The sequence below is a fragment of the Gopherus evgoodei genome, chromosome 1 (assembly GCF_007399415.2).
Source record: "Gopherus evgoodei ecotype Sinaloan lineage chromosome 1, rGopEvg1_v1.p, whole genome shotgun sequence".
NCBI lineage: Eukaryota > Metazoa > Chordata > Testudines > Testudinidae > Gopherus > Gopherus evgoodei.
In genome coordinates this window covers 168,386,245-168,414,175 of record NC_044322.1, presented here as the reverse complement: position 1 = coordinate 168,414,175, position 27,931 = coordinate 168,386,245, and the positions used below count along the sequence as shown (strand labels likewise).

The window sequence follows — 27,931 nt, the reverse complement described above, 5'->3', positions numbered from 1 at the left end:
CGTAGAATGTGTGTTTAGATTAAAGGGTCTCTGGTATTGAGGGAGAGGAGGAGGAACAGGGCGTGCTCGGGAAAGAGGCAGAGCTGGGCTGGGGATTTGGGGAGAGGTCCAATGGGGGAGGAGGTGGGGGGGCACAAGCACCCACCGGCACCAAGGAAAGTTGGCGCCTTGATACCTAGTGTTAATTTAAATCTCTTCTCCCATGTGCACCATGTAACAAAATAAAGGACACCTCTGTCTTATGTAGCTGTGCACTATTAAAGCAGAATGAGTACTTATAGAGCACCCCTCTCCTGCTTCAGGCACACCAAAGCTGGACTGCTGGGACTGGCTAGAGCCTTCTGGAATCAAAAAGAGGTCCTGTTTCGCCACACCACTGGACGAACCTGTCATCTGTCCCACATCTTCCTCCAAGCTGACCTCCTTGTCCACCACTTTGTCCTCAGGGTTGACTCTAGTGACTGCTGTCTCCAATCCCCCCGAAGTATCCGCAGGTTTCTTGGAAGTAGAGGTGGGATTGCTGCCAAGGATGGCATGCATCTCCTTATAGAAGTGGCATGTCTTTAGCACTACACCAGAGCGACAGTTGGCCTCCCTTGCCTTCTGTTATGCCTGCCTCAGCTCCTTGATCTCAGCATGGCACTGCTGTGTGTCCCTTTTGTGCCCCTTCTCATCCATGCCATGAGCAATCTGCTCGTAGGTATCAAAGTTCCTGCGACTGGATTAGAGCTGCCACTGCCCAGTCTCCTCTCCCCACAGATCCAGCATCTCTGGTGTACTCCAGGCAGGAGCGTGTTTGCTGCGGAAACCCAGCATGGGTGGCTGGGAAGATGTGGTTGGGAGCTGTCCATGTCAAACAGGAAGTGGAATTAAAAAAATTCTCGGGGCTTTAAAGGGGGAGGAGTGCAGGCCTTTGTACCTAACTGCAGGGCAGCGGAGCAGAAACCACTTACCAGAGCAGTCATGATGGGCAGTGTGGGACACCACCTGGAGTCCCCTTAAGGCAACATAAGCAAACACAGTGTCTACTCTACGCTGATGGTGTGTCACTCTAACTTGGTTGCAAAAAGCTCCATCCTGCTGGTCAAGGTGATTTTATTATGTTGGCAGAGCAGGAGAGTTAAATCAGCGGGAGGAACATTGTGGTATGTACACCTCAACTGTGTTGTTGACACGACCTGACTTTTGTTGACAAACGTGTAGTGTAGACAAGACCTCAGGCAAGGCAGAATCTACCTGGAATTGATTAATGTATAAAAGAAAATGGAAACCCTAGAAGTTCAAATATTAAAAAGAAAACATGAATCCCATCTGAAAAGGAGTGATTTCTATTCATAAGTTAATTGTACAGGAAAGTCCAGCTCTGATATAACAGGTGGGGTAAAATCCTGGCCCCAGTGAAGTCAATGGCAGATCTCCCACTGAGTTCAATGGGGCCAGAATTTCACCCCTGGTATTTAGTGAGTCACAAGAGACTTGCCTCATTATGTCAATAAGTTAAGTTGCAATAAGAATCTGCAAGCTCTCAGTGTGTGCCCAGTCCTTCTGAAGGACACGGAGGTTTTGCAGATGGATAACTTACAGGATTGACTTATTCCCTGGTGTTAGAATGCAGTTCCTTCTGGTTTTTCTGTGCCTTGCTGTGCATGATAGAGACTGCAGTTATAATAAATATCATAAAACTGTAGTTTTTGTAGATCATAGTATCCATAAGGTGGGGACAGGGTTTGCTAAGATGAAATAGCAATAAAGCAAGAACCAATTCACTTTTTTTAAAAATTCAGTGTGTAATTAACTGTGGATCAATAAATAATATAAATATTCTGAATTTGATATACACAGAAAATGTAGAAATGTTTGTTCGTGTGTAATGATTAACATTAATAGTTTCAGCCTGACACAGTATGGGGTTAAATTTGGAGGCTAAGGACAACTGTTATTATCAAATATTCACACCTTAGTATCCAGAGAGAGAAAGTGTTAAAAGCATTAGGGAACTTGCACCATAGTCAGTAAATCATATTTGTCAATAAAAGCCAAAGACCTCTGTGTTTAGTTACTAGGTATCAACTTGTACAGTGTATGTGTATGTGAAAGAGAGCCAATAAATCCACCTCTTCTGGCTTCTGTAGGTGGCAGGATCAGAGCCTATGTGACTCCAAAATCCATTGATTCTAGTAGGATCAAAGCATGAGGTCCTTATTAAGGTTTTGAACCTGCAGATTTTTCAATTTGGGCAGACCCTCCATTGATGTCGCAGAATCAAGGCCTTAATTTCTTTCCTCAGTACTTGACTCCACTGATACCTTCGATTAAAGGAAGTGGAGAAGGTTTTCCCCCATAGTGATTGTGACATTATACTAATATTCATACCATAAGCATATTTCTATGAAGAATATGGCATAACTAAGATGGGTTGTGAGATATCATTAGAATGGATAATTATATTCAGTAAATTATAACCTGTTTGTATGCATGTATCATTTCTGTATCTGAAGTTAGGAATATTGACTATGTAACAATTACAACTGTGTTTTTATCTGGGGACTGCCAACCAGACAGTATACAAATAGTCTGGATGGGCCATTGGGGGAAAAATAGGTCTTTGAAGATGCTAATCTCTCCATTTCCTGAGAAGTTTCCTGGGATGCTGCTTTGACACTGCAGGGTCAGATGATCGTGTCACCTGGTGCTGGACACCATCTTGGACTTATAGTGTTTTTCCATTAAGAAGATGTGGGGGTCAAACTGGGAAACAAAGGATTCCCGCCATATGCAAATCCTATTTAAGGTTGGGGAGTGAGTTAATCTAGGCTAGGGGTGGGCAAACTACGGCCCAGGGGCAGCATCCAGCCCTTCAGACATTTTAATCTGGCCCTCAAGCTCGCAAGGGGGAGCAGGGTCCAGGGCTTTCCCCTCTCCATCTGGGGAATGGGGTCTGGGGCCTGGGGCTTGCCCTGCTCCATGTGTGCTGTGGCTCTATGTGGCTCCTGGAAGCAAGAACATGTCTTCCCTCTGGCTCCTATACGTAGGGGCTCTGCACGCAACCCCTGCCTCAAGTGCTGCCTCCGCAGCTCCCATTGGCTGGGAACCACAGCCAATGGGAGCTGCAGGGGCGGCGCCTGCAGATGGGGCAGGGCACAGAGCTGCCTGACTGCGCCTGCACGTAGGAGCCAGAGGGGGGACATGTTGCTGCTTCTGGGAGCTGCTTGAGGTAAGTGCCACATGAAGCCTGCTCCCCCTCCCACCCTCCAAACCAGGGCCAGCTCCAGGCACCAGCCCAGCAAGCAGGTGCTTGGGATGGCCAACGGAGAGGGGTGGCATGTCCAGCTGTTCGGTGGCAGGTCCCTCACTCACTCTTGGAGTGAAGGACCAGCTGCCAAATTTGTGCTGAAGACTGAAGCAGCAGCAGTAGTGCCACAGATCATGATCATGGCCTTTTTTTTTTTGCTGCTTGGGTCAGCAAAAACCCTGGAGCCGGCCCTGCTCCAAACCCCTCGGTCCCAACCTGGAGCACCCTCCTGCACCTTCAACCCCTTATCCCCAGCCCCACTCAGAGCCCCACCGGAGCTGCACCCCAGCCTCCTGCCCCCTGAACTCCTCATTTCTGGCCCCATCCCAGAGCCCACACCCCTAGCTGGAGCCTTGACCCCTTCCCACATCCCAACCTCTATTTTCATGAGCATTTATGCCCCCCCCATACATTTTCCATATCCAATGTGGCCCTTGGGTCAAAAAGTTTGCCCACCCCAATCTAGGCTCTTCTCCACTGCCTCCTCACCAAGAAGGAAGATTGCTGAAAACACCCGAAGAAACAAAGGAATTAAACTAGGGGTGAGAGGCTGAGTCCAGGTGAGAAAGGTCTCGCCTGTGAAAGGAATAACTGGAGATTCAAGTTGCTAGCAGTGCAGTTTACTTTCAAGAAACTCCACAACCTGCATATAACAACATTTAGGGTAAGTATTTGCTACTATTAAGCAGTTAATTTAGTGTATTAAGCTTAGTTTGCATGTTTTGTTTTATTTGCTGAGTAATCTGCTTTGATCTGTTTGCTATCCTTTATAATCATCTAAAATCTATCCTTTGTAGTGTATAAACTTGCCTTTTGTTTATTCTAAAACCGGTTTGTGTAATTCATAACTAGAGGGTGGGGGTGGCAAAAAGCTGTGTATATCTTCCTCCACGTTGAGGGAGGGAGCGAATTTCATGAGCTTATGCTGTGTAGACTTCTGTGCAGCGCAAGACAATACAGTTTGGGGTTTACTCTCCAGAGGGGGTGGGGACTTGAATGCTGGGCAATTTCCTAGCTGAGTCTTCCTGTGGAGAGCTGATGGCAGACTCTCTGATTCTACAGCCTGGTATGTCCCTACCTGTGTGTGTGCTTGAGGATGCCGGAGAGCCTGGCCCAACAAAACAGTGTAAGGGAGCCCAGGCTGGTGAAGCAGGTGAGCTCAGTGAAACCCCAGTACATCAAGTGAAACCCCAGAATGGGGGACAACCCGTTACAGTGATTATCATGAACAACGAGTAAAGAGAGTCAAGTTTCAGGTCTAGATGTGACTTGCACAGAATGTTATACTTAAAAACAATAACAAACACACAAATTTCTGGGGCAAAGCAAGTGGAGACTTTTGAAGTGATTTTGTCTGTGTGTAATTTACGTATGTGGTTGTTCGTTGAACTAGGCTTGTGCTAAGGAGAGAGAGCTCAGTGGTTTGAGTATTGGCCCCTTAAAGCCAGGGTTGTGAGTTCAATCTTGAGGGGGCCATTTAGGGAACCAGCGTAAAAAAAAAAAAAACAACGGGATTTGTCCTGCTTTGAGCAGGGCATTGGACTAGATGATCTCCTGAGGTCCCTTCCAACCCTGATATTCTATGATTCTACTCAGCATTACCAATCCCAGGCATTCAAAATTCATGAATCAGGTAGTCCCAAAAATCATGAGAATGGCTTAAAAATAATAATTTGGGGGTTCTTTTTATTTGCCTTCTGGCTTTTGAGCCTTTAGAGATCATGTATTCCAGCTTTTCCTCTCAATCAGGGAGACTAAAAACTTAAATATTTTGTAAAAATAAGAGCTTAGATTCTCACATAATCCTGTGACTCCAGATGTGGAACTTTAAGAAAAACACCAAATATTATGAGATTTGCAATAAAATCATAAACTAAGCTGGATTTGTTATGGGAACATGGCCATCCAATATTAAAGATGAAGGGAGAATGTCCAATTAATTAGCTTTTGATTTGGTTACATAAAGATTTTGCAATTCAGTAGAACAAAGCTCTGCCTGTTAATTGTCACTTGGGTGGTATCAGCAAGGTTCTATGAAAATCAAGTTGCGCACACAGTACACTGTATTTAAAATCAAGTCATAACGGCGGAGGGGGGGAGGGTAATTGACAATCATTCTTCTCTCTTTTGGCATATAGAATAAGTTTTTTTTGTTATCATATAGCTTCCAACCCTGCAGTGGAGTGTATGTGGGCAGACTGCTGTCCTAGGTGGAGCCCTGTCAGGTTTCATGCACTGGTAGCAGTTGGTCCGCATGGTCTATACTACAGAGTTAGGTCGATGTGAGGCAGCTTACCTCCACTACACTACAATGTTGCTCTGGCTGATGTAAGTTGCCCATTACACTGACCTAATAACTCCATCTCTGTGAGAGACGTAGCATTTAGGTCGATGCGGTTGGGTTGACAAAGTGTCAGTGTATTGACTATTCCAGCTGTCAGCTGCCAAGGACTGTGTCTGACAGCCGGATTCCAGCCGGGCTGACATCTGGAGCCTCACTGTCCAGGGCTGACAATGAGGCTTGGGGCTGTCAGCCCTGGGTGGCGGGGCTCTGGGTGTCAGCCCCGCGCAGGGCAGCGGAGCTCCAGGTGTCAATGCCCCAAGTCAGTGCAAGCGTTCCTGGTGAGAAAGCACACCACAGCAGAAGGAGTGTTGTGTGGATGTGAAGAGCCAATTTAATTACTGCAATGGGTAACTTAAGTCAACTTAATTTTGTAGCGTGAGCTGTTGCCGCATCAGAGTGACAGCATAGCAAATGAAATGTCAAGATTTTCTGAAATTCTACTTACCATAGTAACTGCCATGAAAGGGATTTTAACATTTGCTTTGGTTTCTATAGGGAAACAATATTGGCACATTCATTCTTGTCATTGCATGGTCTTAACTTTTCAGAATTCAATTCTATAAACTAATGAAGAGTTGTGCTTACGTGTTTAAACTTTGTTTTCTACTACTGTGTACTGAGTCAATTCCCCCTGGTGACCAGTAGATGGCACTTGAGTACATGCTGAAAAGGAAACCTGAAGGTTTAAGTAATTTATTTCAGATTGAATTTTATATCTGCAAAAATAACTTTTTGAACAGGAACATGAGTATAAACTGTATTATACATGTGCATTAGATCCCAAACTGGCAAGCTGATCTGTGCAAGCCTGCACTTTGCACCACATGAAGTGCCATTGAAGTTTAGGGACTCTGACCAAGTGCAAAAGTCTACCACCTATTGGATCTAATTGGCCTAAAACATGATCCACTGTGTGACCATAAACATGCGTACTACTTGCACTGTGAGTCTGGTAAGTATACTTACTCATTTTACAGATAGACACACTTCAGGCATACAATGAAATACAAGATAAAAGACTAACTTCTGTCTTCAGTAGTTTGAAAGCAGAGATTGAGCCATCTGACCAAAGTCCAGGAATGTTTTATTCCACATAGAAACTTGTATTTTACTTTTCCACAGTAAGGTTTATTCTTTTTAAATAATGAAATTATTATATAGGAGACTGTCAGTTCAAAATCTTGTCAATAAAAAAAAGAATTTAAAAGCTGTTTCCAGTGTTTTTACCACCCTGGGTAAGGTTCTGGGCTGCAACTGTAAGGTCTAAACAGGGCCTGGTCTAAACAGGGCCGGCTCCAGGCACCACCGAAGGAAGCAGGTGCTTGGGGCGGCCAATACAAAGGGGCAGCACTCCGTCTGGTATCGGGGCAGCACCTCTGTGTCTTTGGTGGGAATTTGGAGGTGGGTCCCTCAGTCCCTCTCTTCCTCTTTGAGGTGCCGCTGAAGAGGAAGAGAGGGAGTGAAGGACCCACCACCAAATTGTCACGGAAGAATGAAGCGGCGCGATTGAGCTGCAGCAGAAGTGCCGCTGACTGGCTTTTATTTTTTTTCTTTCATTTTCTTTTTTTTTTTTCTTTTTTTTTTCTTTTTTTTTTTTTTTTCTTTTTAGCCGCTTGGAGTGGCAGAAAAGCTTGAGCCAGCCCTGGGTCTAAACACAGATTTTGGATTGGTACAACTAAGTCAGTTAGAGGTGTAGTTTTTCCCCACTGAAATAATTATGCTGATACAGTCCCTAGTGTGGACATAGATATAGCAGCATAGTTTATTCCCCTTGGCTTATGGCAAGAAGATATAGGAGGGTGGTATTGCTTTAACTATACTGGGATAGTTAAAGCAGTGCTATTGTGTATAGACAAGCACAACCGTGGAATAATGGTGGCTAAGATATGGTGGCAGTCACCTTTCCATCCTCTCAATCCTGGTCTGACCCAGAGCTCCCAGCATACTTTAAGCAATCAGGGATTCCTGCCTAAATTACCATAGCTTCCCTGGACTGCCCTGTGGGCTGCAGCACTGCCTGGAATCTCTGAAATGTTGCATGTTGCACTATCATCTTGGCATGCCCCTCTCACCTACTACACCAGGGTTAGCCAGGTGCTGGGAGGGAAGTTTTATTACTGTCTATCACAGTGTGTCCACCAGAGGAATTCTCCCTGGATAGGAACCAAGGTGTTTAGGGCCCCTTAACACTGCTCTGGCCCTTTCACCTCGTGTATAGGATCCAGGGTGTGGTGACCCATGCTTTTCCCTACCACACATGTTTTTTAACACTGATCTATTTTCAAAGACTCCCTTCAGCCCAATTGCATCACTTTTTATAAGAACAGCAAGGGTGAAGCACTTTGTACTGAAGTGAAAGTGTCAGTTTGCTGTCAAGCCATCAAGTTTCTTCAGTCCTCCAGTCTGCTATAATTAATGCAGTCCTTGAATGAGCTCAGATACTACAGTGATAAGGGTGGTATAAGAACCAGAATAGAATAGAATTCTGAGTTTAGCATAGACTGGGGGACAGGAGACCTGATTTCTGTACACAGCTCTGCCACATACTCCCTGCTGCAGTGCCCCTTTCGTAAAATGTGATTATTAGCTTACCTCTTTGAGGTTATGTATTTTTAAATTTGCCAATGTTCATAAAGTATTTTGAGAACCCCAGATAGAAGGTGCTCAATGACTGCAAAGTTTTATAATCTTGCTCTGGACCTGTTAACCTAAGTATCATAATATTTAGCTTTCAGTGCAAAACATCCAATAAAGTATAAAACATTAATAAACGCCCACACATATTGAAAGCCCAGCAATATAAGGGTTAGGGGTATATTTTCATCTCAGTGGGTAGGATGGACAAGTGTAACTTTCAGTTCCATTAACTGGAAATAGGCCTGTCAAAGTGACAATATGCTCTTGAGCTGAATTTTTGAATTAGTGACATAGCCTCCTACAAAATATATGCAGTCTTCAGTTTAAAAAAAAAAAATTGTGTGCATATAAATTGAATGCTCATGCAGGGTGCCAGATAGACACTGCTATAGAGTGATATCCTATATTTTTCCACAGAAAAGCTAAAATATAGTCTGCAGAAGTGCACATTTCCTTCTGGTTTACCACACATCTGACCTAGAAGGCCCATCAGCACAGGTGAGATGGTAGTTCAGTCTCTGAGCCTTTTGTGAGATTGCCAGTAGGGTGCCAATTAGGGTAGTGGCAGTTTTTTGTTTTGAGGATAAATTTTTCAAAGCTCTTAAGTCAGTTAGGTATCTAAATCCTATTTTCAAAAGAGCCTCAAATTCAGATTTTCAAAAAAATGCCTACAGATGCATTTAAATGCCCAGTGGGATTTTCAAAAGTGTCTTTCAATGGGAGTTAGGTACCTAACCTCCTTAGTTGCTTTTGAAAATCTCACTAGCCACCTATCTGCAAGTTTAGGTACCTCAATGTCTTTGAAAAAACTGGTCCTAAAGAGCTTAATCCCACTGACTTTCAATGAGACATAGGCTCCTAAATGTTTAGGTGCTTTTGAAAATTTTTCCTGAGGACACTTGGACTGAGACCACATAGACCTCCAAATAACCATCAGATATGTAACAGTTTTTGGTAATTGCTGACCTGGGGCCTGATCTGGCATTGCTTGTGCTAAACACCTCCATAACTAGAATAAAAATTCAGAATGTTCAAGAAATGCAGAACAGGACGCCTGGATTAGATATGAACAGAGATCTGGAAGTGAAAGGCTCAATAATCCCATTTTCTCTCACCTAAAGCATCTAGCTCCCCCTAACCTCAGCTTTGTGCATCTAATGAAAATACATTAATTTGATTTTTCAGGATTTTGTTTACATTGTAAAATGAGTAGTATTTGTATATTTTGTCTTTTTATTTTGCAGTGCTGTCTCTTTTGAGAGCTCATTGTAGTAGTATAGCAATATTTTGTTTTCTGTAGCCACTCTGCTGTTGCTAGGCAACTAAATACTAATACCAATTTGCATAACCCATTGTTTGGATTATATTAATATGCAGGTATTAGTGTGGTAATGTGACCAATCACAAACAAGGATCTCCTGAATGTCTGCCTCATTTCCTAATGCTGCTTGAAGCTGCTACTGAGTGAGCTACTATATATTATCTAGTATTAAATGACATGTAGAAATGTTAACACCAAGAAAAATATGACTTTACATACTCTGAGATCATCTTTATTTACTGAAAACAAGAGCATTCAAGGATAGAGAAGGGAGTGTGGTGAGAGGTTTAGTGTGACAGATACATAATTATGAGCAATAATTTTAAATGTAGGATGCCATGTTAAAAATGATCTTTGTGATAATGTGTGCTGTAGTAATTTACAATCCCATTGATAGATCTAAAAGTGTTTGGCCACCTGTACAGAAACCATTTCTGGGAAAGATTCCAAAGCTATGGTGACCATCTTCTTTCCAATAGTATTGAGGCAGATTTTCAGCGCCATAGATGGCAGTTAGGTACCTAACTCACACTGATTTCCAACGGCAATTAACTGCCTCACAGCCATTTGTGCCTTTGGAAATCTTCATATAAAATAATTTAATGTGGATTTTTTTTTTTCACATCAGAAAACTGTCTTTGAAAAAGGCTAGGATGTGTTAAACTGATATAGGAAATGTGATTAGAATAAGGGACTGGCAATCAATAAACTGGGAAATACAACCTAGATGGAGTTTCTATAAGGTCACCCACCTTATGTGCATTACATAACTGGTTGGAAAACCATTCCCGGAGAGTAGTTATCAATGGTTCACATTCAAGCTGGAAGGCTGTATCAAGTGGGGTCCCGCAGGGATTAGTTCTGGGTTTGGATTCTGTTCAATCTCTTCATCAGTGATTTAGATAATGGCACAGAGAGTACACTTACAAAGTTTGTGGATGATACCAAGCTGGGAGGGGTTGCAGGTGCCTTCGAGGATAGGATTAAAATTCAAAATGATCTGGACAAACTGGAGAAATGGTCTGAAGAAAATAGCATGAAATCAATAAGGAAAAATGCAAAGTACTCCACTTACAAAGGAACAATCAGTTGCGCATATACAAAATGGGAAATGACTGTCTAGGAAGGAGTACTGCAGAAAGGGATACGAGGGCCATAGTGGATCACAGGCTAAATATGAACCAACAGTGTAACACTGTTGCAAAAAAATCAAACAGCATTCTGGGATGTATTAGCAGGAGTCTTGTAAGCAAGGCATGAAAAAAGCAACAAAAAGTCCTGTGGCACCTTATAGACTAACAAATGTATTGCAGCATAAGCTTTCTTGGGAGAATACCCACTTCGTATTCATCCACGAAAGCTCATGCTCCAATACGTTTGTTAGTCTATAAGGTGCCACAGGACTCTTAGTTTGGATCTGTAAAAAAACAACAAACACGGCGACCCCTCTGATACAAGGCATGAAAAGTAATTCTTCTACTCTACTCCATGCTGATTTGGCCTCAACTGGAGCATTGTGTCCAGTTCTGGGTGCCACATTTCGGGAAAGATGTGGACAAACTGGAGAAAGTCCAGAGAAGAGCAGCAAAAATGATTAAAGGTCTAGAAAACATGACTTATGAGAGAAGATTGAAAAAACTGGGTTTGTTTAGTTTGGAGAAGAGGAGACATAAGTTTTCAAGTACATAAAAGGTTGTTACAAGGAGGAGGTAGAAAAACTACTCTCCTTTGTTTCTGAGGATAGGACAAGAAGCAATGGGCTTAAATTGCAGAAAGGACCGTTTAGGTTGGACATGAGGAATAACTTCTTAGTGGTCAGGATACTTAAGCAATGGAATAAATTACACAAGGAGGTTGTGGAATCTCCATTATTGGAGATTTTTAAGTGCAGATTAGACAAACACCTGTCAGGGATGGTCTAGATAATACTTAGTCCTGCCACGAGCGCAGGGGACTGGACTGGATGACCTCTCGAGGTTCCTTACAGTCCTACAATTCTATGAGTCTATGATTCCTACGTTCTGTTACCACTTGCTCTGTGAACTTGGACAATTCACTTGGGTCTATATTTTCAAGTGGGCTCTAATTTTGGGTTTCTTAATTTTTATGTGCCCAACCTGAGACACTAGATTTTCAGAGATGTAATATTGTATTTCAAGGAACAATTAAGAAGTTTATATGTCAGAGGTGTGGTTAAGATATCCTCTTAAACCTGTCATTAATTCAAGATTAATGCATTATTTTGTGTAGGAATACCATAGATGTAGGTGTGAAAATGGAAGTATAAAGTTATCTTAAAATTAATTAAACAAATGTAAATCAGATACTTCTTTTAATTTGTTATACATTTATGAAGAGCATTTCTTGCAGCTACAACAACTATTTTGGCCCCAATCCTGAAAACACTTAGAGACATGCTTGACTTTGCTATTAGTAGTAGTATTAACAAACTTCTGGCCATGGGGTGGATGGATATATATATATATATATATATATATATATATCAAGAATGTTTTCTGATGTACCCATTACTTTGAAGCTCTATTTTCAATAGCAAGTGTTTACCTACAAATTTGAGATATGATGTAAAATTATGATTATGAATGTAAAGTTCTTCAGAAAAGGTATCATATAAGCATACAAACATAGGTATATGTACTGGGAAGCTGAACTCGTATTGTGGTCAGAGTTAAAGCTTGCTATGTAATTTTTTGGTTTCTTATTTGTACTTAAGCGTATTGATTGAAATATTATGTAAGAGTATATTATTTCTAATGTTTGGGAGAGAAACTTATCTCAGGATTTCCTTTATTTTTAGTAATCTATTATTTAGAAATGGATATTGACAACCTTAACTCCAGGTTAATGTAGGGTTGTTTTTTGTTGGTGTTTGTTGTTGTTATTCTGCTGACTGTCAAACTTTGCTGGAATCTTTTTTTATATTCCTTATTAATTAGAAACATTGGTGAAATCCTGGCCTCATTGAAGCCAATGGCCTAGCTCCCATTGAATTCAATGGAAGCAGGATTTCATCCACGGAGTTTGGATCCTTTAAACTTTTACAACAGTAGTCCTTATGCACACAAGTATTGTAGTCTCATTACTTCAGCAGGGCTACTTAAGTGAGTAAGGGTTTGTAGAATTTGGCCCATTTTGAACATCAGCCTTTAAATATAATCATATTTGCTTTTGATCCCTTTAAGAATACTTATTCTGTTTATTTCTAGACAAAACTATGTTTTTTTAATCTGTATGTGTTCTTATGGTAGGTTATTATAATAATTCAGAGGACTTGTTTTTCCATAAAATGCTTACATATACTAACTGAAAACTGTAAGTGATTGAAAATGCTACAGTATATTTAATAACTAGGTACTTCCTCATAATCATTCTACATAATCTTTACTGGCTCTGTCAGACAGGTGGTTGGTTTTTCATACTAATTTTGATTGTGAGGTACAGTCTTCCTATTTTTGTGAGGGGCTTTCAGGTTTGCTGGAATTGTACACCTGTTCATGATGTTGAATATGCATGTGCACACATTGCACCATATCTCCATGTTCCAATCCAATTCCATATTTATGGGCCAGCAGGACACTGAAATTGCCAAGAATCCTGCATTTGAGCATTCCTTATAAACTCAACCAGCTAGGTCATGGTGGTGATGCTTTTCATCAACAGTGATTTTAAAGCCCGTGCAACCCTAGACCTGAAGGGCTAATAGTTTTGCATGATACAATGGATTTATCTGGAAGCACCTGCCTTGAAAAACAGGACCTGCGTCACACCATGGCTAGCCATCACTCCTTATGGTCTGTTTTATAAACTGATGATCATCATATTGCATGTTCAACTAAAATTTTACTTGCTCTGATGATTTGTGTTACAGAATGCACGGCACCTAATAATATGTGAAATCTGAATTACCTGGTTGAGATGGTGAGCAGAAATTCCACTAAATCTGCTAGGCTCCTTCAATTGCCAGATGAGCGGTGAGCATATGGGGTGAAGGGTTATGTGGAGGGAAGGAGGGTTAGAGATGTTATCCTCCATATAGCTTCCTTCTTCCAGAAGAAGCCAGGCTTGTCTAGCCTTCTCCACTTTTCCCCAGATATCTATTCAAAATTTCACATATTTATAGTGGCTCATCATATTTTGGGTCATATAGAGAACAAGAACTTGTTTACCTATTGCCTGGATATTCAAATACACCAATATGTTCAGACCAATCTGTGGTGGTTCTCAGGGTGCCCAGGACTGTGAGTCACCTTGTTGTCCCCCTGCTTCCTGCAAAAGAGACTTACTGATGCTTAACTGGGTATCTGCTCCCTGATAACACTGTATAAGCCACTGTGACAGAATGCACCCCTGTAATCAAACCCTACACATTATTGTAATAATCTTAGTATAAAATATGCCTTGAGAGGTGTCATTTGAAAACGAATCATTCACTGGTCAATAATATCATGATGAAATGTATGTAGCAACATTATATATAAAATTTTGAATTTCCCCAGAATGATGTTGATGGCACATGTTCAAATCCAAGTAATACCGATTAGGCAGAACTGGTTAAGCAGGTCTTGAACAAAGGAATGTGTGTTTACCTCAGTTTACGTATAAGTTGTAAACAGGGTCCTCAGGTAGTAAAGGAGGGAGACAAGGAAAATATTTACTTCAGCAGACAGAGGTGAGAAGAAACAGCGTACATCTTTTTTTCACTACCAGACAATGTTGCCTTCTTTATTGTTTGAATAAATTTTGTTTTGAGGGGTAACCTTCTGGAAAACGTATCTCAAAGGAGGACTGGGCTATAAAAATAAGGGGCAAAAATGCCCAAGTTATCTTTCCCTATTCTCTTCTCTCTTTTCACCTACAAAGATACAAGAAATAGCCACTGAACTTGAGAATTTGGTCAGCAGTGTTACTAGAAATGTAGTATGTGACTTGATCTTAAACCAAGTCTGGTTTGTTAAGTAGAAAGCATTTTAGCTTTATTTTTCTTGAAATCGTTTCTGACTTTAATGTCTCATTACTGGTACTCACTTAAAGTCTCTTTATAGTTTTTTGTGCTTTAATCAAAATGAACCCAGTGTTATAAATTGCTTGCATAACTCCATTTAAAGTAGCAGTTGATCCCCCTTTGAAGGGCTATGGACCTAATATATCTGGACTGCCCAGGATACACATTTTCGTGGGGGAAATCTAGGACTGGGAATGTGTTGGGGTCACCTTGCAAGTAGTAACCAGAGTGTGGCTGGTGTTTGCCAACAGGCTGCTGGAGTCAGAGTCGCTGGACCAGGGCTGTGGCTATACACATACACTCAGGGTGTGGCCTGCATGCTGTTTGGGTGTTTGTGAGGAGCCAAGGTTGGGAGGTACAGCAGCAAAGCATTGTGAGACAGAGCAAATGGGGACACAGCCCTTCACTGGTCTGGGTTGCACCCTGGAATGTCATAGCCACCCCAGACAATCTCTTCAGTGCAGTGTTTGCCCTCACTTTACTTTGTAGGTTAACAATTGATGCACCTCAGTCCCTGAGACCCTTTGTAGTGTTCCCCTATATCCAGCCCCTGTCACTGACTACTTACAGAAATACTGTATGGTGTGCACAGCAGCTTGCTTGAATCAGCTGTGGATCATCTCCTACATACCATCGCAGCACTGAGATATCTTTTATAATGAAAACAGTCATAAGTGTATTATCAAAGGTTAAGATTTAAGACATAGCAAATAAGGACTATGAAAAGAGAAAGCTTATACAAAATCCATAATGCTTTCTAGTGACTAAACTTTAACAGGCTAACCATCTGTCGAAAAGCAGTCTTATCTCATCTACACGTCCTTTACAGTGATTCCAACCAGGTGCAGGATAAAGACATGTCCTTTTTCTGTCTCATTATATCCCCAAAACTTGTTGTTTTATCCCCAGAGTCAGGATGACCCCCAGGGTTTATTCCCTAGTGTGCTGACTCCATGTTGACTTCACATCCTTATGTTGACTTTGTATGCAAATAGGCCTTCCCTGGTGCTGCCTTACAATGCTCAATTTACATATGAACTGAGGCAGACAGGTGAATATACATCCTTTGACAGACAGAAACCTGTTTGTTAATCCTGCCTTGATTCAGACTTAGACATGAGCGTTGCCTTAAGTTGGGTAAAGGCCTTTTGACACTCATCAGTCCACTTAACTGCATTTGGCTGGGTGTTTTTGGTCAGGTCGGTCAGTGGGGCAGCGATTTGGCTGTAGTGTGGTACAAATCGCCTGTAGTATCTGGCCAAGCCTAAGAAGGATTGGACCTGTTTCTTTGACCTTGGGACAGGCCACTTTTGGATAGCATCCACTTTGGCCTGTAGGGGGTTTATGGTTCCTCGACCCACCTGGTGCCCCAGGTAAGTCACTCTGTTTTGGCCTATTTGACACTTTTTGGCCTTAACAGTTAGTCCTGCCTGCCTGATGCACTCAAAGACCTTTTCCAGGTGGAGTAGGTGTTCGGGCCAGGAGTCTGAAAAAATGGCCACATTATCGAGGTAGGCAACTGCAAATTCTCCCAGTCCAGCTAGTAGACCATCTACCAGCCTCTGGAAGGTGGCGGGTGCATTTCGAAGGCCGAAAGGAAGGACATTGAATTCATACACCCCCGCATGGGTGACGAATGCTGACCTCTCCTTGGCAGGTTCATCTAGCGGTACTTGTCAGTACCCCTTGGTTAAGTCTATTGTAGAGATGAACTGGGCATGTCCCAACTTCTCCAATAGCTCATCGGTGCGTGGCATTGGATAGTTGTCTGGACGAGTTACCGCATTTAGCTTACGGTAGTCCACGCAAAAGCATATTTCCCCATCTGGTTTGGGTACCAGAACCACTGGAGATGCCCATGCACTGGTAGATGGGCGGATTATACCCATTTGTAGCATGTTCTGGATCTCCCGTTCTATAGCAGCTTGGGCATGAGGAGACACCCGGTAGGGTGGGGTTCTGATTGGGTGAGCATTACCTGTATCAATGGAGTGGTATGCCCGTTCAGTCCGTCCTGGGGTGGCTGAGAACAATGGGGCAAAGCTAGTGCACAGCTCCTTAATTTGTTGCCGCTGCAGATGTTCCAGGGTGGTTGAGAGGTTCACCTCTTTCATGCCACCGTCTTTTTTCCCGTCGTAGTAGACACCGTCAGGCCACTCAGCATCATCTCCCTGGACTGTAAACTGACAAAACTGTAAGTCTCTGGAATAAAAAGGCTTGAGAGAATTAACATGGTACACTTTAGGCTTTAGTGAGGAATTGGGAAATGCTATGAGGTAATTTACAGTTCCTAGGCGCTCTTGGACCGTGAATGGCCCTTCCCATGATGCTTCCATCTTATGGGCCTGTTGCGCCTTCAAGACCATAACCTGGTCTCCTACCTTGAAGGAACGTTCTCTGGCATGTCTGTCATACCAGGCCTTTTGCTCTTCTTGAGCATCCTTTAGGTTCTCTCTAGCAAGGGCTAAAGAGTGTTGGAGGGTGCTTTGTAGGTTGCTTACAAAGTCCAGAATGTTAGTTCCTGGAGAAGGCGTAAACCCCTCCCATTGCTGCTTCACCAACTGTAATGGCCCCTTAACCTCGTGACCATACACAAGTTCAAATGGTGAAAACCCTAAACTGGGATGTGGTACAGCCCTGTAGGCAAACAGCAACTGCTGCAACACTAGGTCCCAATTATTGGAGAATTCGTTGATGAATTTTCGTATCATGGTCCCCAAAGTTCCATTGAACCTTTCCACCAGGCCATTGGTTTGATGGCGGTACGGGGTGGCAACCAAGTGATTCACCCCATGAGTTTCCCACAGTTTTTTCATGGTCCCTGCCAGGAAATTAGACCCTGAATCTGTAAGGATGTCGGAGGGCCAACCTACCCTGGCAAAGATGTCTGTTAGGGCCAGGCACACAGTGTTAGCCCTGGTGTTGCCTAGAGCCACTGCTTCTGGCCATCGGGTAGCAAAGTCCACTAAAGTCAGTACGTACTGCTTTCCTCTGGGCGTCTTTTTTGGGAAAGGGCCCAGAATATCCACAGCTACTCGCTGAAATGGGACCTCAATTATGGGGAGTGGCTGGAGAGGGGCCTTGACTTGGTCTTGAGGCTTTCCCACTCTTTGGCATACCTCACAAGACCGGACATACTTGGCAACATTCTTGCCCATCCCCTCCCAGTGGAAGGACTTCCCCAGCCGGTCCTTGGTTCTGTTCACCCCAGCATGGCCACTGGGATGATCATGGGCTGAGCTTAAGAGCTTCCCCCGGTACTTAGTTGGAACCACCAACTGTTTTTGCGGCTGCCATTCTTCCCGGTGCCCACCAGAAAGAATTTCCTTGTATAAAAGTCCTTGGTCTATAACAAACCGGGATCGATTAGAACAGCTGAGAGGCGGTGGGGTGCTCCGTGCCGCCGCCCAAGCTTTCTGAAGGCTGTCATCCGCTTCCTGCTCAGTCTGGAACTGTTCCCTTGAGGCTGGGGTCACCAGTTCTTCCTCAGACTTTGGACTTGGACTTGGTCCCTCTGGAAGCGATGTAGGTGATGGGGTTGTTTCCGTTGCTGGTGAACCGCTCCCCGCTGGTGCACCTGAGGGTATTTCAGGCTCTGGCTGAGCCTTTTGGATATGGCTGTCTTTTGCTTCTGCCAGTTCTGGCTCGCTGGTGCCCACTGGCATTGAGTTTGAAGATGGGGTTGCACTTGCTGGTGCTGGTTGCTGTTCCAGTTCCGGGCCTGGGACTGGAGATGCTGTGGCTGTTTCAGTGGTAGGCATGGAATCCGGGTCCACTACCTCTGTCTGGGTCTCTGATAACACAGACGGGGCCTCTGTGGACGGCTCAGGAACAGGAATGGGTCTGGAAGCTTGCCTGGTTTGGCTACGGGTAACCATTCCCACTCTCTTGGCCTGCCTCACTTGGTTGGCCAAGTCTTCCCCCAGTAGCATGGGGATAGGATAATTGTCATAGACTGCAAAAGTCCACATTCCTGACCAGCCTTTGTACTGGACAGGCAGTTGAGCTGTAGGCAAGTCTACAGCTTGTGACATGAAGGGGTAAATTGTCACTTTTTGGCCTTTGGGTTGATGAATTTGGGGTCAACGAAGGATTGGTGGATAGCTGACACTTGTGCCCCCGTGTCTCTCCACGCAATAACCTTCTTTCCGCCCACTCTCAAATTTTCCCTTCGCTCCAAGGGTATTTGAGAGGCATCCGGGCCTGGGGATCTTTGGGGTGATGGTGGTGTAATGAATTGCACTCGCATGGTGTTGTTGGGATAGTTGGCCTTGATATGTCCCAGTTCATTACACTTAAAGCATCTTCCATCTGATGGGTCACTGGGCCGAGGTGAGTTACTGGAGACTGGTGAGGTTGAAGGGTAGGGTGTCTGTGGCTTTACTTGGGTGGTATGTGGGGTCTTTGGCTGTCCTCGGTTGTAGGGTTTATGGTCTGTGTGCCCCCTGGGGTAATCATTCCCCTTGACAGTAGCTTTCTTGCTTTCTGCCAGTTCCATCCATTTGGCTCCAATCTCCCCCGCCTCAGCGAGATCTTTGGGTTTTCCATCTTGTATGTACCGTGTGATGTCTTCAGGAACACCATCCAAGAACTGCTCCATTTGTATGAGGAGGTGCAGTTCTTCCAAGGTTTGAATGTTGTTTCCTGTTATCCAGGCCTCATAGTTTTTTGCAATGTAGTAGGCGTGTTTGGGAAATGACACCTCTGGTTTCCACTTTTGGGTTCTGAAGCGCCGACGGGCATGATCTGGGGTTATCCCCATTCTGTATCTGGCCTTGGTCTGAAAAAGTTTATAGTCATTCATTTGCTGCTTAGGCATTTCAGCTGCCACCTCTGCTAAAGGTCCACTGAGTTGTGGCCTTAATTCCACCATGTACTGGTCTTCGGGGATGCTGTACCCAAGAAAGGCTCTTTCAAAATTTTCCAAGAAGGCCTCGGTGTCATCACCGGCCTTGTAGGTGGGAAATTTCCTGTGCTGTGGAGCAATAATTGGCGCCGGGTTGTTAGGGTTGGCTGGCACATGCAGCCCAGCTTTTGCCAACTCCAGTTCATGTTTTCTCTGTTTTTCCTTCTCTTCATTCTCTTTTTGTTGTTTTTCCATTTCTTTTTGTTGTTTTTCCATTTCTTTTTGGTGTTTTTCCATTTCTCGGCGGTGGGCCGCCTCTTCTTCTGCTTGTTTCCTTCGGTAGGCCACCTCTTCTTCTTCTAGTTTTCTTTTGTGTGCTGCCTCTTTGATTTGTTCTTCTCTTTCTTTCATCTCCATTTGTCGCCTGTGTTCAGCTTCTTTGATTTGTGCTTCGGCCTCCATTTTTGTCTTGGTAGACATGGTTCCTGTTTTCTTGTGTTGGGGTGCCCTCCGGTGTTTATCTTCTGAACTGCAGGTTCTCTGTTGCCTCCTGAAGTCTGCCTAGCAACAGTGCCTTTAGCTAATCTTCAATGTTAAGTAAACCTGAAAAACCACTTTATTTGCATTTATATAGTGCTGGTAATGACTCTCAATGGGAGTGTTATTGTGTGACAAAAGACTCGTGATAGCACCTTAACGACTTCTTGCTTAACATGCAAGCCACAAAGTGCCAGAGAGAGCAGAAAAAAAAAATTCTCTCTGGTTCCCTTTTAAAACCAAACTGTTTCTCTGTGCTAAAAAGCCCTTAGCAGAGAAAAGAAAAATATAATATTCCTACTGGCTTCTGGATTCTGTCTATATCCCACCTCTGCCACCATGTCAGAACCTTAGTCCCAGATTTGGACCTTAGCGTCCAAAATATGGGGGTTAGCATGAAAACCTCCAAGCTTAGTTACCAGCTTGGACCTGGTACTTGCTGCCACCGCCCAAAAAATTAGAGTGTTTTGGGGCACTCTGGTCCCCCTGAAAAACCTTCCCTGGGGACCCCAAGACCCAAATCCCTTGAGTCTCACAACAAAGGGAAATAATCCTTTTTCCCTTCCCGCTTCCAGGTGCTCCTGGAGAGATACACAGACACAAGCTCTGTGAATCCAAACAGAGTGACCCCCCCCCCCCTCCGTTCCCAGTCCTGGAAACAAAAAGGACTTTCCTATTCACCCAGAGGGAATGCAAAATCAGGCTAGCAAATCCAACGCACACAGATTTCCCCTGATTTCTTCCTCCCACCAATTCCCTGGTGAGTACAGACTCAATTTCTCTGAAGTAAAGAAAAACTCCAACAGGTCTTAAAAGAAAGCTTTATATAAAAAGAAAGAAAAAATACATACAAATGGTCTCTCTGTATTAAGGTGACACAACACAGGGTCGATTGCTTAAAAGAATATTGAATAAACAGCCTTATTCAAAAAGAATACAAATCAAAGCACTCCAACACTTATATTCATGCAAATACCAAAGAAAAGAAACCATATAACTTACTATCTGATCTCTTTGTCCTTACACTTAGAAACAGAAGATTAGAAAACAGACTTACTTCTCCAAAGCTCAGAGAAAGCAGGCAGGCAGAAAACAAAGACCTCAGACACCAACTTCCCTCCACCCAGAGTTGAAAAAATCCGGTTTCCTGATTGGTCCTCTGGTCAGGTGCTTCAGGTGGAAGAGACATTAACCCTTAGCTATCTGTTTATGACAAGGCCTTCCCTGGTGCTGCCTTACAATGCTCAATTTACATATGAACTGAGGCAGACAGGTGAATATACATCCTTTGACAGACAGAAACCTGTTTGTTAATCCTGCCTTGATTCAGACTTTAGGAACATATTTTCATTGTACATTTATAACTTTTTACATGTTATCTGTACATATACTTCATAATGATATCAATGATAAGCATGGTCCTGGCTTTCATTTAAGATCTTGCATAACAACATTTATGAATATACTACCATGAAAGCAGGGTGCTAGGTGTAGTGAGTTTGTCAGACCTGTCAGTGAACCCATTGCCAGTTGGCACTGAGCGGTTCTTAGGGTCACATGATCAAAGAAACTAAACCGCACCCCACTGGTCCTCATCACAGTTACCAGCCTCTTCTTACAATACCAACTTCTTAACTTCAATTACAAGACTGATCCCCTCCCTCTCTGAATCTTATGACAGGACCATGACCAGCCTCCTAATCCCTTTCCATCATAAACCACCCTCACGACTTCCCCCCTTGTCTTCACTACAGAAAATAAAATCAAGTTAGCTTGAGTTAAGAACATGGTTTTTTGCAGTGATGACAAGACCAAAGGTTTTGTGGCTAATACCTTCCGCCAAATCTTTCATGATACCTCAGAGTCCACCTATCCATCAGTACTCTTCCCCAGGCAAAAGTACATTTTCTACAGGATCAGATGCAGGAATTATAATAATACCCTTATCTATGGGCATTATAACAACCAACCTGATGTCTCCACATATTCAAATATGCCTTTGTGTGATATTTCAGTCAAATACATACACAAACATAGCACTATTCTCTTCTCCTTCTCTCTTTTATTCTGCCTCTCTCCTCTTTTTTAGCTCTTATTTTTTTTAAAAAGGCAAATTAAATTTTAAAAAAGCCTACTTGTAATAATTAGGTTGACAATTTAAGGGCCTTATTCACTGCCAGTTGGAGTCTTTCCACTGACTTCTGTGGGCTTTGAATCATGACATGAATGTACAAAAGTCAGGAAATTTAGAAATTAAGATTCCACATTAACATTAATTTGGTCATACTGTACATATTTAGGATCTGATTTTTGGAAAACCTCACTCATGTGAATAGTGCAATTACGTTTGACAGGCATACTCGTGAGTAAGGGCTTATGTGATCAAATGTTTGCAGGATCGTATATGTTATGGACCATATTTAATGGCATAAACAACAATCTAAATACTATGTATGTCGTATGTGCAATGGGTCAGAAGTAAATTTTCTGAGAGAACTTTATCTTTTTGTTTCCTGATTTTTTTGCATTTATATTCCCAACTTTAAGTTGCATTCATTTAATTTTTGCATTTAATTATCCATCTTTAAACGTCTAATGTAAATAACAGACACAATATTTTAATGCTGGAAAATAAGTATTTTTGACAAGTTACTGAATCATAGAATCATTGGATTGTAAGGGACCTTGAGAGGTCATCTAGTCCAATCCCTAGCACTCATGGCAGGACTAAGTATTACTTAGACCTAGACCATTCCTGACAGTGTTTGTCTAACCTGCTCTTAAAAATCTCCAATGATGGAGATTCCACATGAATCAAATCTATTGAACATAGATGTAGTTAGAAGAGGTGTACATTTGTCACCAGCTGATTTGAGTAATATGTAGAAACAGATAGGCATACAAACTGAGACATAGAAAACTTATTCATATCTTCTTCTTTTTTAATATAATATTAATACATTGCTTTGGACTGCGTCCTTGTATGTTTCAAGAGATAAGAGGCTGTGTAATAATCAAATATTATTCTGTACTATGACATTTTACCCTAAAATGAAGAAAAAGCTTTATAGGGTCATTGACTCATAGCAAATGTAGGTTTCCAAACACTGTGAGACCTTGCAGTTAATGCAAGGAAATTAACTTTCTTTTTGAATGTCGAGTATCTAACCCTGAGATATGAAACAATATGAGGGGTAGGGACTATTGCCAATATTCACAATCTTGTTGCAAGTTTTGTGTTATTTGGTGGTTTTCTCAAAGCCCCATCTCCACATGCAAATGTGTGTCTGTCTGTCTTTCTTCCTTGTTACTAGTCACAAACCCAAGTGTACCTTAAATGTTCAGAAATCCAGAAGTCAAATAAAAACAACCTAACATTTATGACTTTTTAAAAAATCTCACAATTTTCAGTCAATTCTATGATTTTGGGAGCCCTGACTCATGATTTTTGAATGTGTGCAGCTGGCAATGCTAGGTAGTGTTAATATGAAGCATCTTTCAGGGCATCACAGTGAGAGGGGAATGGGTGGTCACAACAGAATGCCAGAGGAAGACATGCCACAGAACAGTGTTAGAGAGCTTATTCCTTCACTCTCACATGTCCCTGCTCCTTCTCGCATGAACAGAGAGCAACAATACCTGAAGTCTGAAGCTGCAAACAATTCAATGTTTATTGGGGTAAACTTCCAGCAAGCTTAAATCCAAGTTCCTTTTTCCTTATTTTCGAATCCCAATTTACTTCCTGTTTGCCCCTAATTTATATAGTAATATTTTTAGCTATACCTTAACCAATCATTCTACTAAAATTTACCTAACCAATCCTAACATATTGTAACATGATTAGCTAGCCAATTATATCCCACCACCTTAATTAGTTTACACCCAGCAAAATTAATTATACAGCAGACAGAAACAATTACAGAACCAGAGACCATGCAAATAAACATACAAAACAATACAGAAGTGAGGATTTCATAACTACATCTATACAGACATAAGGGTTTTACAATTGCATCTATACAGACATAAGGGTTTTTCAGCTGTGTCTATTGATAAGTGAGTTCTTACTAAACAGAAAACTATCAAAGTAAATTTCCTTTTACATGTTCTAGGCTCTTCCCTTTCTCTGGAGGTGATAGATTGGATCATCATCCTAACAGCCCCAGATTGCCTTATTTCAATATGACTAAACAGGGCCTCAGACTGTCACAGTGAGAGAAGGCCCTAATACAAATAGACAATGATTTTGATTCTTTCTTTTATACCTGTATAACTAGCTAAGTGATGAGAATACACAATCCAGACAGGCTTGAATATCTATATCCTAACACTGGAGGAATGTGGGGGAAGGTGATGCAGAGCCTCCTGGACCCATCTGGTTTTGGGATGAGGACCATGGAGTTTTATCATATGCTATGAGCTGTCTCAGTGACCTCTGACTCAGGTATTTTTTGGAGTTCTTTTGCAAACTCCTGCATTTTCCATGAGATGTGGTAAGCTCCTTTTCACACTTTTTCAGTAAGGTGATTTATTTCATGTCATCATCCTACCAGCACCAAAAACACAGTGAGAAGGTTTTGCCATTAATTGGACAGTCTTGGCTTTCTGCTCAGGGATTAGGTTTTCTCCTACTGTCAGAGCAGTAGTTATTTCTAACCCCAACTCCAGTTTGGCTGGGCAAGGATCTATAAACAGAGCTTCCCTCACTTTCCAAGGTGATGTTTGCTTGCTTGATGCCTGTAGATCCAGTCACTTCCTCTTGATGGAAATAATCCATGTGAACCATTATTCCACCGTAATCACTTCTGCATGCTCAGGTGTCAGCAAGCACCAACATAGTTTCTGTGGTAAAAATTTCAAAAGTACCTAAGTCACTTAGAAGCCTAAGTCCCATTTTCAAAAGTCAGTCAGGTGCTTGGGAGCCTCATTTGTATAGATTTTCAGTGAGAGTTAGGCTCTGAAGTGCCAGTCACTTTTGAAAATGAGGAGTTCGGTGCTTCTGAAAACTTTACCTTGTAGCTTCTGGGCCACTGCATAGGGACAGACTCTAGGCAGATATTTCTGCTTGAAAAAAACATCTCAGTACATTTCTTCATTGATGTTTGGTGGTCCAGAATAGCAACAGAAGCTTCCAAGCCTGAACTACCCTATCAGATATGAAGCCTGCTGGATTGCCCGCTGTTCACGTGGCCAGCAAGACATATCTGGTAGTACTTATGGGTCTGGAGCATTTAAGACTGCAGCCTGCCCTTGAGGCAGCCACTTGCTGTACCAGCTGTTTTCCATTGCTGCTGTGGCAGTGCCATCTGCTGAATTGGCTGCTGCTGTTGCAGCCGGGCAGCCAACCATTGAAGAAACTGTTGTTGCTCTGCAGAGTCTGGTTTTCTGCCATCCATTTTAAAGTCCATTCAACATCCATGCTGCCAGCATTGAGTGACTCGTCCTCTCCCTGTCCTAGGAGAGTTCAGAGGAAATCCCACTTTAGCACCAGGTGTGTAGGGAAGGGCTGAGTGGCCACATAGGAGACAAAAAGGAAGACAGCTAAGGTTAGGAAAACCCATCTCTTTCTCCTTGTAAAAATGAGAGAGATGCTAACAAAACCTCGAGTAAAGGGTTCCTTAATTAAAATTGGTTATGGGGGTGGAGACAGTGGCCAAACATTCTAAATTGTTTATTGTCTCACAGGTTTTAATTTCTGGTGCTATTGACCTCTCTAAAAACTGAATGTGATAATTACAGTGTTTGAGAATTTCTGTATCTCTCTGCAGAGAATGAAGTTTATAGCTACTACTTCAGGGAATACAATAAAAAACAAACAAGAAATCTGACGAGAACCAGAGCGCAGATGGGAGTAAACATTCTGCTGAGTAAGCGGCAAACTAGTGATGAGTTAACGTTTGGTTTTGGCCAGGTTTTGCTGTAGTGAAATTGAGTAGCTTCACAGTCTTGCTGCTACCACACTGTGGCAGTCTTAGTCATTGATGCCAGAAAGCTAGAGTTAAAGTAGTCTGATGGTGGTATATAAAAGAAAACCATGAAACATTAAAAGATCCCTATGCAGACCAAAATGTGACTTGACCATTGGCAGCTCTGAGCAGGATGCCAACAAGCTCTGTGAGAAAGTGCTTTAAACTGTCTGCCTGAGCTATTGTAAAAAAAAAAAAAAAAAAGATACTTTAAAGAAGGATTTTCATACTGAAGAAAACTTTCAGATATATCAAGTTTGCATCTAAATGGATACCCAGGAGCACCACTTGTAAGCTACATATATAGTGCAGAATGCAGATACCCTGTTTATTTAGTAATGCTAGTCACAGAGGGTACATTACAATTTTCCTCCAAAATCTACCTTGATTTCCTGTGTGGTTCTGGGAGCAATATCAGGTACTGATTTTGATTGATGAACCCCTATGCAATTTGAGTCTTATCTGCCTAGGAATTGCCTCTGCCATTGTGGACAATCATGACAGCTGAGACCAGTCAGGTTGCTTTTGTTGACATGCCCTGCATTTGAACATCTGGTGACTGGAAGCAGTGCATTCTTGGTGGAGGATACTCAGCTCTGGAATTTACTTCTCCCATTGGTCTATTGACCCTCAGGGCACAGTATAAGGCCCATATGTTTTCTCAGGGCTTGTCTGAGGAACTGGCAGAGACACTCAGATGTAGCTTGTTTTGGAAGAGTCTATTTGAGACTAACTTTGGTCAGTACATTGTGTATCTTATTTTTAAACTATGTACAGGTACTCAGAGTGTCCGATAAATACATTTAAAAATAAAATCCTTTTATCTTACAGCTGTTTCAAAATTATTTTCTTTTGTATGCTAATTATCCTGGTGCTGTTTATACTTAGACAAGAATTTTGATTCCTCCTAGACTGTCTTCTCTTGATGCTGCAGAGAAGTCATCTCACAATCACTTCCATGACAACGGACTACGATATAGTATATGCTCAGGATTATATCATCACTGAATCATTAAACAGAAGAGTTTGCCTCTGTGATAGGAAGTCCTTATTAAAACAAAATATAATTTCAAGGGAATATAGAAACACATTGGCCAAATAAAGGACTTTTCTTCAAACGTTTTTTTTCTCTTTTCAAGATCATTCTAGTTAGTATCCCTGTAAGGCAATGGATGGGAAAAACTGCAAGTCTGATATCAAGATGTCCCCACACATGGGCTCTCTAAGGTATGAATGGAAGGTGATGGAATAAACAGATATCACTTCACTAGTGGAAACACTTTTAAGGGACCCAAAGTCTCATTGGAATGTGGAGGACATCTTTCCGCTCTCATAACATCTTCAAGAGGAACTCCAGATCCTATGGGAAGCTCACTGTGGTCCATCCTGAAAGCTGTTACAGATCCTTGGAGATCTTGCTTGTCTACTTCCTCCGCTCTTGTCTTTGTGCCTTCCTTCATGTCCCCCACTCTACTTGGCACAGCCGCCTTCTTCCTGTGTGGCATCTCTTCTTCATCAAATCCTCTTTTAAAACATACTATATTTGCCCAGACTTCCACTGCTGATCAACTATGCCTCTGCCTACTCCTGCTTTCATCCTTTAATTGCTTGCATAAATACTTGGAGCAGAAACAGAGGCCAAAACTTTCCCCTTTTACTTGCACAAGTAACTCTGTTAAAGCCAGTAAGAATAATCTCGTTAATAAAGAAATTGGGATTTGGCCCTACATCTAACTTTATATTTGCAAAGCACTGTGCACTCCTGGGTTATATAAGTAATTAATAATAGTCCCCTACAGTCATGTTTGTTAATTATAAATTATTAGGAACATAAACTGAATATACCAAATCCCATCTAAATTAAACTATTTTAGCACTTATTTGAATCACATGGAAATGATTCATATTTTAAACCTTGCCTTACATTCTTTGTTCATAAGCCAATGTCACTTGTAAAATATGGTT

At 42.3% G+C, this 27,931-nt stretch overlaps 1 protein-coding gene across 1 annotated transcript in view; it reads left to right on the top strand.

The window, feature by feature from the left end:
* Positions 1-13,490: 13,490 nt before the first annotated feature.
* Positions 13,491-27,931, top strand: part of HUNK (hormonally up-regulated Neu-associated kinase) — a 122,231-nt gene continuing 107,790 nt past the window's right edge. The window contains exon 1 of the mRNA XM_030579235.1: positions 13,491-13,586. The gene's annotated coding sequence lies outside the window, so the exon portion shown is untranslated. The remainder of the gene's footprint in view (positions 13,587-27,931) is intronic.